Source organism: Salmo trutta, chromosome 16 (genome assembly GCF_901001165.1).
Source record: "Salmo trutta chromosome 16, fSalTru1.1, whole genome shotgun sequence".
Classification (NCBI taxonomy): Eukaryota; Metazoa; Chordata; class Actinopteri; order Salmoniformes; family Salmonidae; genus Salmo; species Salmo trutta.
The window spans coordinates 35,163,893-35,175,644 of NC_042972.1; the positions used below are offsets into that span (position 1 = coordinate 35,163,893).

General features: G+C 40.3%; 1 protein-coding gene across 4 annotated transcripts in view; it reads right to left on the bottom strand.

The window, feature by feature from the left end:
* LOC115150655 (transcription factor SOX-13) overlaps positions 1–1,008 on the bottom strand; it is a 77,475-nt gene extending 76,467 nt beyond the window's left edge. For 2 of the 4 annotated variants that reach the window (XM_029694160.1, XM_029694157.1), the window contains exon 1: positions 734–991. The gene's annotated coding sequence lies outside the window, so the exon portion shown is untranslated. Of the gene's footprint in view, positions 1–733 lie in introns of all 4 variants that reach the window. The other 2 variants (XM_029694158.1, XM_029694156.1) reach the window with 2 other exon arrangements.
* Between the last annotated feature and the right edge of the window lie 10,744 nt (positions 1,009–11,752).

An 11,752-nucleotide genomic window follows, 5' to 3' on the forward strand; every position in this document is an offset into this window, starting at 1 on the left:
ATGTCCATAGTGATCTAGAAATGCAGATTGCACATAGATTCTACCAAGGGAAGACTTCACTGAATTATGAAGAATGTTCTGTTCTCTTTCCTTACCTACTACAACCAATCATCTAACACCACCAAAATAAAGATATTTCCCGAATCTACTCATCCAAACACCTAACACCCCTCAGGAAAGTACTTTAAAGGATAATTAGGCCACGACTCTTGATAAAACATAGATATAATATAAACATATTCTGTGTTTTAACATTCGCAGCTATTCTCGGGAAAGTAGTTGATAGTTTCATTCTCATCTGCTAACAGAACTGGCATCGTCACTAGTTATTGCGTGCGATGTCGCCTTGCGGATACGATGCTGTGACTGTTCTGCCTATTTAAAAAAGACTGTCACCTAACGGTACACGCAGAATCCAACTCAAGACATGGCGAAACGGACCTGTCTGTGTAACTTGATTCACATGTCATTTTATAGCAGGGCTACTCATGTTCGAACATTTATGAAATAGAGCGCAAATATTCCCTTGTATTCGAAACACTCGCGATCCAGGATGCGCGCATGATGTTTGGTTGGAAACGCATTGGGAAAAGATCCAAAAGTACCCGAAGTGTATGTAATTGTATGGACAGTGAGTTATATGTCCTGTCGTTAACAAGTAGCCTAGTACAGTGTGTGTGGACTCATCACACTAATCCTGGGTAAAGTGCCCCGCTCTGTTCTTTTCACTCACCACTCCTGAAGCTCGCGGGCTTTCCAAACGTCTGTTTCTCTGTTTTTCCCGAGCGCTCACCGCTGATTGCTCAACGAATGCAAAGCACGAGAAGACGCGTTGTGTCGGTTTTTCTTCCGTCTACAGGAAAGACGAGGACAGGGTTACAGAAGGACCTATCGTTGCTATCAACTTCACGGTAGTTCTCCCAACACTCACACAACCTCACCCCGCTTTCTCCCCATGACTTTCTGGTGTTTTGTTTCCAACATTCACTCTCCCTTCCACTCACCTCCCCCTTAAAGGGAAAGGACTTCTTTATCTGTCGCCACAATGGGCTTGGAAGAGAAGGGATAATGAGAAAGGGCCCGGGTATCAAATCAATGTGATCTTTAGACTGGAAAGAAAGGCCTTTTATGCACTCGATTCTCAATTGAAACAATAACCAAACTATCAATAAGGTATCCCTTCCCCTACCCTCCAATATAGCACAAACAGACACACACACACAACAAGGGTAGACCATACATTCGTGTTTACATTTACATTTAAGTCATTTAGCAGACGCTCTTATCCAGAGCGACTTACAAATTGGATTCAATTAGTACCTAACACTGCTCAACACAGGAGTTGAACATTCATGGGAAACAGCATCCCTTATTGGAGTAAGTATTCCAAACGTTGAGTAAAGTGTTCCTTTAAATTGTATTAACTTTACCTTCTTCGTGACGATGGTGTACACTGGGTCAAAGTGTAAGTAGGTCTACATCACCCTAAAGCAACCTGGTCTCAATGCATTTCGTATTATTCTTTACGTAAATCTGGGACACATCATTTAGTATGATATGTTATGTTTCGTATGGTATGTATTCATTTGTGGATGTCCATCAGCAATTTCATATGATATGTTACGAATTACAATTCGTGTTATATGTTACGAATTTTCTAAATGTACAATATGTTACGAAGTTGCTAAAAACATCTTATATGTTAAGAATTTGCATAAACTTACAATATGTTCCAAATTCTAGCTAGGTGGCTAGGAGTCATGGTTAAGGTTAGGGTTAAAGTTAGGAGTTATGTTAAAGGGTTAAGGTTAGTATTAGGGTTAGGGGAAGGGTTAGCTAAAAGGGTTAAGGTTAGAGTTAGGTGAAGGGATAGCTAAAAGGGCTAGCTAAAAGGATTAAGGTTAGAGTTAAGTGAAGTGATAGCTAAAATGGTTACGGTTACAGCTAGGGGAAGGGTTAGCTAACATGCTAAGTATTTCCAAAGTAGCTCAAAAGTAGTAAGTAGTTGAAAAGTTGCTAATGAGCAAAAATGTAAAAGTTGTCCGTGATGAGATTCGAACTCGCAACCTAAGGGTTGCTAGATGTTCACGTTATACGCTTAACTTCTCTAGGGTAGGGGGCAGTATTTTCACGGCCGGATGAAAAACGTACCCAAATTAAACGGCCTACTCATCGGGCCCAGGAACTAGAATATGCATATTGTTAGTAGATTTGGATAGAAAACACTCTGAAGTTTCTAAAACTGTTTGAATGATGTCTGTGAGTATAACAGAACTCATATGGCAGGCAAAAACCTAAGAAAAATCTAACCAGGAATTGGGAAATCTGGTGCTTGTAGTCTTTTCAAGTCATTGCCTATCCAACACACAGTGACTTAGGGTTCATTTTGCACTTCCTAAGGCTTCCACTAGATGTCAACAGTCTTTAGAACCTAGTTTCAGGCTTTTGCAGTGAACAGAGAGCGAACAAGAAGGCCGGGAAGTTGGTGACTCAGGAAAGGACGTGAGTTCATTGGCGCGCATTCACGTGAGAGGTAGCTGTGTTTTATGTTAAAAAGGCCCTAAAGATTGATGCTATACAACGTTTGACATGTTTCAACGAACGTAAATCTAACTTTTTTTTAAACATTTCGACGTGAAATTTTGGTTGAGCTTCCTACATTTGGAGTAGCTTACTGAACGCGCAAACAAGGAGGTATTGGGACATAAATTATGGACTTTATCAAACAAAACAACATTTATTGTGGACCTAGGATTCCTGGAAGTGCCTTCTGATGAAGATCATCAAAGGTAAGTGAATATTTCTAATGCTATTTATGATTTTAGATGACTCCAAAATGGCGGGTATCTGTATTGCCTAGTGTATGTTTCTGAACGCCGTACTCAGATTATTGCAAAGTGTGCTTTCCCCGTGAAGCTTTTTTGAAATCAGTCACAGCGGTTGCATAAAGGAGATGGTTATCTAAAATTCTTTGAATAACAGTTTAATATTTTATCAACGTTTATGATGAGTATTTTTGTAAATTGTTGTGCTGATTCACCGGCAGTATTGGAGGCAAAATATTTTCTGAACATCACGCACCAATGTAAAATGCTGTTTTTTGATATAAATATGAACTTTATCGAACAAAACATACATGTATTGTCTAACATTGAGTCCTAGGAGTGTCATCTGATGAAGATCGTCAAAGGTTAGTGCTTAATTTTAGCTGAATTTCTGGTATTTGTGACCACTCTCCTGCTTGGAAAATGGCTGTGTGGTTTTTCTTGTGTTGTACCTGTCCTAACATAGTCTAACTTTATGCTTTCGCCGTAAAGCCTTTTTGAAATCGGACAATGTGGTTACATTAAGGAGAAGTGTACCTATAAAATGGTGTAAAATAGTCGTATGTTTGAGAACTTTGAATTATGACATTTTGTTGTTTTGAATTTGGCACTCTGATTTTTCACTGGCTGTTGAATAGTGTGTCCTGCTAGTGTCCCACCTGCACAAGAGAGGTTAATCATCCACCCTACTTTTGTTGATGCCTTAATTAACCATCTGTCTCATGTAACCATACCAAACATAACATAACATACTAAATGGAGTGTCTCAGATTTACGTACAGAATAATACTAAATGCTCTGAGACCGGGTTGCCTGAAGTGGCACTTTAGACTTACCAGTAAGACATTGAGTACTGTCTGTATGTAGCTAGAAACAGCCTATGTTTTCAATAGTTGTATCACATAGTGCTTTATCTGTTACAAGGATGGAAGCTATGCAGTAGTGCTAAGCGATTGGTGCTTTTTGAAGTCAGTTCGGTTTCGATTCGATGATTTTTTAAAGAATCACGGTTTTCGATTGTGATTACTTTTTTCAACATTAAATGCATTGTGCGTTATGTGGGTTGAATGTTATAACAACACAAAATAAAACAATTAGTCCCATGATGGTAGTGACAGCCCATTGCTGCTCACCATTTATAAACCATCATTTATAAACATATAATAAAATATTTCAGTTGTTGTTGTTGTTATATTACTTTTGTTTTATTTGATGACTTTATTTCATTCCGAGTCATCTCATCTCTATAGAGCTGCTGCCTGTGCTGTGTGACAAAAACACTATTTTGTAGTTCTTCAATGTAAATAGGACTGCTGAATACCAACTATCAATCACTTAGATCATGTATTTTCAGGTAGAGATACCTCGTTAATCTACAGCTGCTCTCTATATCGCCTCACGATCGAGCATTCTTCTCTCTTCAGTAACAGGCGTAAAATGAACACAGACGGACAAGTATATGCGCAATGGATTATGTTAATTGTAGTCAGTCGTGGAAAACGTACCCAATAGTCAAATTTGAGTAAAATCAAAGATACCTTATTAATAGAAAATGACTCCAGTTAATGTGAAAATCACCAAGTAAAATACTAATTGAGTAAAAGTCTAAAAGTATTTAGTTTTAAATATACTTAAGTATCAAACGTAAATGTAATTGCTAAAATATCCAAATATCAAAAGTAAAAGTATAAATAATTGTATTGTGTAAAAGTACATTATTTTCTTTATGAATGTAGTGAAGTAAAAGTAAAAGTTGTAAAAAAAAATATAAATAGTAAAGTAAAGTACAGATACAAAAACTAAACTACTTAAGTAGTATTTTAAAGTAGTTTTACTTTTTATTTATTTATTTCACCTTTATTTAACCAGGTAGGCAAGTTGAGAACAAGTTCTCATTTACAATTGTGACCTGGCCAAGATAAAGCAAAGCAGTTCGACACATACAACAACACAGAGTTACACATGGAGTAAAACAAACATACAGTCAATAATACAGTAGAAAATAAGTCTATATACAATGTGATCAAATGAGGTGAGATAAGGGAGGTAAAGGCAAAAAAAGGCCATGGTGGCAAAGTAAATACAATATAGCAAGTAAAACACTGGAATGGTAGATTTGTAGTGGAAGAAAGTGCAAAGTAGAAATAGAAATAATATGGTGCAAAGGAGCAAAATAAATAAATAAATACAGTAGGGGAAGCGGTAGTTGTTTGGGCTAAATTATAGATGGGCTATGTACAGGTGCAGTGATCTGAGCTGCTCTGACAGTTGGTGCTTAAAGCTTGTGAGGGACTTTACAATACTGATTGTAGTTAATTACCACGTTTTTGCACTAAACTTAAGTAGAATATTGGCCTGTTGGAAACTACAACTCCCTACTACATTGCACAGTTCAGACTGTATATGATTGAGCTCACAGAAGAAGAAAACATTTAATGGAATTCAAATAATTGAACCAAAGTAGGTTAATTAGTTGTTTAAAAAATAACCGAAATGTCGGTTAATCGCTCAGTCATTCACACAGTCAGTCAGTCAGTAGTCAGTGAATCGATCAGTCTGTCAGTATGTTATAATCAGCCAGTCTGGGCAGCCCTGGTCTGTGTTTACATTCAGCCCTCTTTCCAGAGAGAGAGAAAAAGAGAAGCGAGGTCCCTGATAGGGAGAGAGAGAGAGAGAGAGAGAGAGAGAGAGAGAGAGAAAGAGGTGAGGGCTCTGACAGGGAGAGTGAGGCGAGGGCTCGGAGAGAGGGAGAGAGACTATAGCTAGCTATAGCTGGGAGCGAACTGATGTGCCATTTCTAATCCCCCCTGTTCCTGCCTTTGTGCTGTGGCCCAGCAGGAAGTGGGAGCTGGGCAGACAACAATTAACAAAAGAGCTGTGAAGAATACAATTAGCCATCAATGGCCAACCACAGTCCTTTGTGCCTGTCACCATGGTGATGGCCCAACACCACTATTGCAGAACCCTTTCTCTACTTCTCCTTTTTACTCCCCTTCGCCTTTGCGCTCTCTCTCCCCTTTCTCTCTCTTATTTTCTTTTCTACCTCTCAATCTCTCCCATCTCTTTTCTTTTTTCTCTCTCTCGCCAGTTCATCTTTCCTCCTCTCTGTACACTCTCTCTCTCTCTGTTTATTTGTGCGTCACTCTGGTGTCAGTGAGCTGCAGTGAGACTGTTTGCCAGTCTTAGGATCTGGCACCCTTATTCTCCCCTCTGCTTTTCAGGCCATGCATCTTTGTCTACCCTGCCTGCTGAAGCCAACCAAAATGGGCTGAGCTTTCATATCAATAGAGAGAGAATGTGAAACACTACTCCAGGGGTGGGCAACTCCAGTCCTGGAGGATTCACAGTGTGTGTGTACACTTTTTTTCCAACCCAGCACTAGCACACCTGCGTCAAGTAATCGACTTACCATGGTCTTCAATCTGGATAATGATGAGTTTAATCTGGTATGTGTGCGTTGAGCTGGGCTTGAACACAGGTCTGTGGCCCTCCAGGACCAGAATTGCCCATAAGCAAAGCAAAGAGACAAGCTTTATATTGGTTTCAGTGGGACCTATCCCCACAAACCAAACTTTTTAAGTCCGTTATGTGTGTTTGCATCAGCGCCTAGCCTCCATGTGATATATGTTGTAACAGACACAATCCAAGTTGAATGAGATTACCACACTCTCTTCCTGTGTGCCAGGTTGTCTCTTTGCCTCACTTTTGTGGGGTTGGCAGCCCCCTGCCATCCCCTGATGGCAAAGATCTGTATCAGACCACACGGCTGCCTGCTCTCTGCCCTCACCCATTAGATGTCTATCTTACTGTGGGCCTCTCTGTTCTCTCCTGCATCTGATCTGTCAGCCTGCCTGCCTGCCTGCCTAATCAAACAGCACTCTCAGCACCACTGGTTGGTTGGACTGAAGCACAGTTTTCAAATGAATATCAACACACTGTCTGTCTCTCCTTGTGGTGCTGTTGGAACCCAGTCCATATCTAACACTGCAGACCCACGATCCCAACCAGTGTTCACAACAACACAATGTACTGAAGACCTTAAGTTAAGCACCAGCCCACTAAAAACCATGACATTGGTCAGCAGGGGGTTCCGATGTCGGAGCACACTTCTGGGTATTAAGAGACTGGAAGATGACTAGTAACATTGGTTGTTAATGAATGGGTCATAGGAAAAGGGTCATAGGAAAAAAAAGTTTGGTGGGCCACCAGTTTTGGGGATAAAGAAGAATCATACTCATAATGTTTGCTTGTCCTGTATCACACTGTCAGCCAGAACATCAAGCTCAACCATCTTGTTAGCAATGCTAATGCTTAAAGAAAGCCCTAGTGAAGAGAGATAACAGTCAGATAAAGCTGGGGGGAAAGCTACTCATGGGGTTGGGGTTATTCTGCTTAGCTGACACTACTGTATATTTGATGGCAGCCAAAGCGATAAGGCAGATTTGCCTATGTGTGCACTTAAACAAACCAAGGTGTCTTCACCAACATGCAAAAGGCGAGGTGGGAAACAGAAGAGGTCGGATACATACACCGACCGCATGGGAGAAGTAGGCTGAGAATGTTATCGAAAACAGCAAACACATCACTCCTGTGTGTGTGTGTGATACATGCTTATACGATAACAAATGCTCACATTATTTCTCAGAAGCGAAGGGACCGCAACACCCCCTGTTCCGACACCGCTTCCGCAGATTCGAGCAAAACAACACATCTGCCATCGGAAAAACACACTGCCGCAGTAACACTCCCTCTCACAAACATTACCCTATTGAAACAGACCACAGTGACCCGATTGAGCTGATCGTTATACTAGTTCATGCACGCAATTTAAAATAAACTGACAGCCAATCTTTTTGTGACAACAATTTGGGTGATAGCCAACAGAAGGCCTCAAACCAGTGCCTTTGTGCTTGTCAAGCCTCATATGGCTTTTCAATTGGTGGAATCAGGTGTGGTAGTGGTGGGCTGGAGCAAAAGCCTGCACACCATGCAGCTCTTGAAGACCTGTTTTGAAGAACACTGGTGAAGACAGTAAGATCAATGTCTAGCTAACTTCTCTCTGTCTCTCTCACTATCTATCTCTCACTATCCATCTATCTATCTCTCTGTCTAAAGTCTAGCCCCAGTAGCCACCCACGCTCTCCCGTGCTCTGCCCTAACATAAGGCAAACAGCAAGCCACATAAAGATCTGTTCCCTCTCCACGGGCACACACTCACTCCAGTGGAGGCTGCTGAGGGGAGGACGGCTCATAATAATGGCTGGAAAACAGTGAATGTAATGGCAGTTAATACCATTCCACTTGTTTCGCTCCAGCCATTACCACGAGCCCGTCCTCCCCAATTAAGGTGCTACCAACCTGCTGTTACACACACACACACACCCAGGGCAGTGGCGTAGGGCAGTTTCGTGGGGCTCCCACGCAAGGTCCAAGCAAGGCCTCCTTAGGGTTTTTTCTCCTTCCATGGGGCAGAGAGAAGAATGTGCAGTATTATAGTTAATCTCATGCTATTTTACACATTTTGCCATGAGGTTGAGAGAATGTTGTTGTTTTAGAGCTCAGTGATTTTTGAAAATGGGACAATCTCAACAAATATGTGTCTTAATATTAAATGTTCTTTTAAATATATATTTTGATAGACCAAAGTATTAGCTATCACACCATGTAAAGGAGCAACCTCCTAATTATTTATTTTTTTCATCATAAGAAGCAACTAACTGGATTATGTCAACTACGTCAGACACCATCATCAAATGAATTACAAATTAAAGCTGAACTGTATTGAGTCACGGCCAGCCTAAATGTATGGCCAGCCTAAATAACGTCATGAGTAAAAATGTGCTTAACAAGTCACATAAGTTGCATGGACTCACTCTGTGTGCAATAATAGTGTTTAACATGATTTTTGAATGACTACCTTATCTCTGTACCCCACACATACAGTTATATGTAAGGTCCCTCCGTCGAGCAGTGCATTTCAAATACAGATTCAACCACAAAGACCAGGGATGTTTTCCAATGCCTAACAAAGAAGGGCACCTATTGGTAGACGGGTAGAAATAAGAAGAAAAAAGACAGTGAATGTCTCTTTCAGCATGGTGAAGTTATTAATTACATTTTGGATGGTGTATCAATACACCCAGTTACTACAAAGATACAGGTGTCCTTCCTAACTCAGTTCCGGAGAGGAAGGAAACCGATCAGAGATTTCGCCATGAGGCCAACAGTGACTTTAAAACAGTTAGAGTTTAATGGTTGTGATAGGAGAAAGCTGAGGATGGATCAACAACAGTGTAGTTACTCCACAGTACTAACATAATTGACAGAGTGAAAAGGATGCCTGTGAAGAAAATCTTCCAAAACATGCATCCTGTTAACAAGGCACAAAAGGAGCTGCAGGTAGCCTAGCGGTTAGAGCATTAGGTGGTAACTGAAAAGTTTCTGGTTTGAAGATCCAAGTTGAAAAATCTATTGGTGTCCTTGAGCAAGGCACTTAACCCTAATTTGGTCTAGGGGTGCAATACTACTCTGGCTTTCACTGCACATATCCGGTGTACATGACAATAAATATTTATTTATTTATTTTTAATACTGCAAAAAATGTGGGAAAGCAAATTGGTTGTTGATCATTGCTAAACAACCATTTTATCTGAAAAGAATGTGGGCAAATGTTGCACAATCCAGGTGTGGAAAGCTCTTAGAGACTTACCCAGAAACACTCATAGCTGTAATCGCATAAGTATTATTTCACAGTTTTGATGTCTTCACTATTATTCTACAATGTAGAAAATAGTCAAAATAAAGAAAAACCCTGGAATGAGTAGTTGTGTCCAAACCTTTGACTGGTACTGTTTGTGAGAATCCTGTTCATTGATAACAGCTCAGCGTTCAACGCCATAGTGCCCACAAAGCTCATCACTAAACTAAGGACCCTGGGTTTAAACACCTCCCTCTGCAACTGGATCCTGGACTTCCTGACAGGCCGCCCCCAGATGGTAATGGTAGGCAACAACACATCTGCCACGCTGATCCTCAACATAGGGGTCCTCAGTGGTGCGTGCTTAGTCCCTTCATGTACTCCTTGTTCACCCATGACTGTATGGCCAAGAACGACTACATCATTAAGTTTGCCGACGACACAACAGTGGCCTGATCACCGACAACAATGAGACAGCCTATAGGGAGGAGATCAGAGACCTGGCAGTGTGGTGCTAAGACAACAACCTCTCCATCAACGTGAGCAAGACAAAGGAGCTGATCGTGGACTACAGGAAAAGGATGGCCGAACATGTCCTCATTCACATCGATGGGGCCGTAGTGGAGCGGGTCGAGATTTTCAAGTTCCTTGGTGTCCATATCACCAACAAACTATCATGGTCCAAACACACCAAGACAGTTGTGAAGAGGGCACGACAACACCTTTTCCCCCACAGGAGACTGAAAAGATTTGTCACGGGTCCCCAGATCCTTATAAAGTTCTACAGCTGCACCATCGAGAGCATCCTGACCGGTTGCATCACCACCTGTTATGGCAACTGCTCGGCATCCGACCGTAAGGCGCTACAGCTACGGCCCAGTTCATCACTGGGGCCAAGCTTCCTGACATCCAGGACCTATATACTAGGCAGTATCAGAGGAAGGCCCTAAAAATTGTCAAAGACTCTAGCCACCCTAGTCATAGACTGTTCTCTCTGCTACCGCACGGCAAGCGGTGCCAGAGCACCAAGTCTAGGTCCAAGAGGCTCCTTAACTGCTTCTACCCCCAAGCCATAAGACTGCCAAACAATTAATCAAAATGGGCACCCGGACTATTTACATTGACACCCCCCTTTGTTTTTACACTGCTGCTACTCGCTGTTTATTATCTATGCATAGTCACTTTACCCCTACCTACATGTACAAATTACCTTGACTAACTTGTACCCCCGCACATTGACTCGTACCGGTACCCTCTGTATATAACTTTGTTATTGTTAAATAAAGGTTAAATTGAAGAAAAAAATATATACATTTTGTTACTTGTTATTTTATTTTTGACTAGTGTTTATTTAGTAAATATTTTCTTAACTCTATTTCTTGAACTGCATCGTTGGTTAAGGGTTGTAAGTAAGCATTTCACGGTAAGGTTGTATTCGGCGCATGTGACAAATAAAATTTGATTTGATGAAATTTGATCTAATTAAGATATAGTATATTAGTGTTTTATTTTTCATTAATATTTTACAAATGTTAGATTTTTTTCTCACTTTGACATTACAGAGTATTTTGTGTAGATCGGTGACAAAAAATGACAATTCAAACCATTTAAATCCCACTTTTTAACACAACAAAATTTGGAAAAAGTCAAAGTGTTATGAATAAAACCTGAAGCCTTCAAAATGACACAATACATTATTTACCATTCATTTCAATTGGGCACAAAATAATCTGAAACACAACCAAAACAAACAGCAAATGCATCCCAAAAAAATCACAAACTTGATGTCGTCATTGCATGCTATGAATATGGGACCAAATACTTAACTTTTTACTACATTAATACACATATAATTTCAGTTTTATCCTACAAATATTACAACAAATGTTATGGTTAAACTCAAATATACTGATTAATAAAAAAACATTCTTAATGGATTTATTTTATTATATTTATTAATGATATTATGAATAGAAACAGAGTTGTCACATACGCAGCTATCAAAAATATATGGGAATATCTGCTCAATCCAAATTTACAAGCAATTGATTGCAGCATTACCACAAAAATGGAGGCAAGTGGAAAAGGGAGAAGGTAGGGAACTTGTTTGCCTGCCATATATTAAAGATACAAATTGGCTGAAAGGAATTGGCATAAATAGAAAAATCTACCAGTTTCATTTGAGGACAACAATGTTGACAGCTGCGCCATACAGGTTGTAAAATAAATG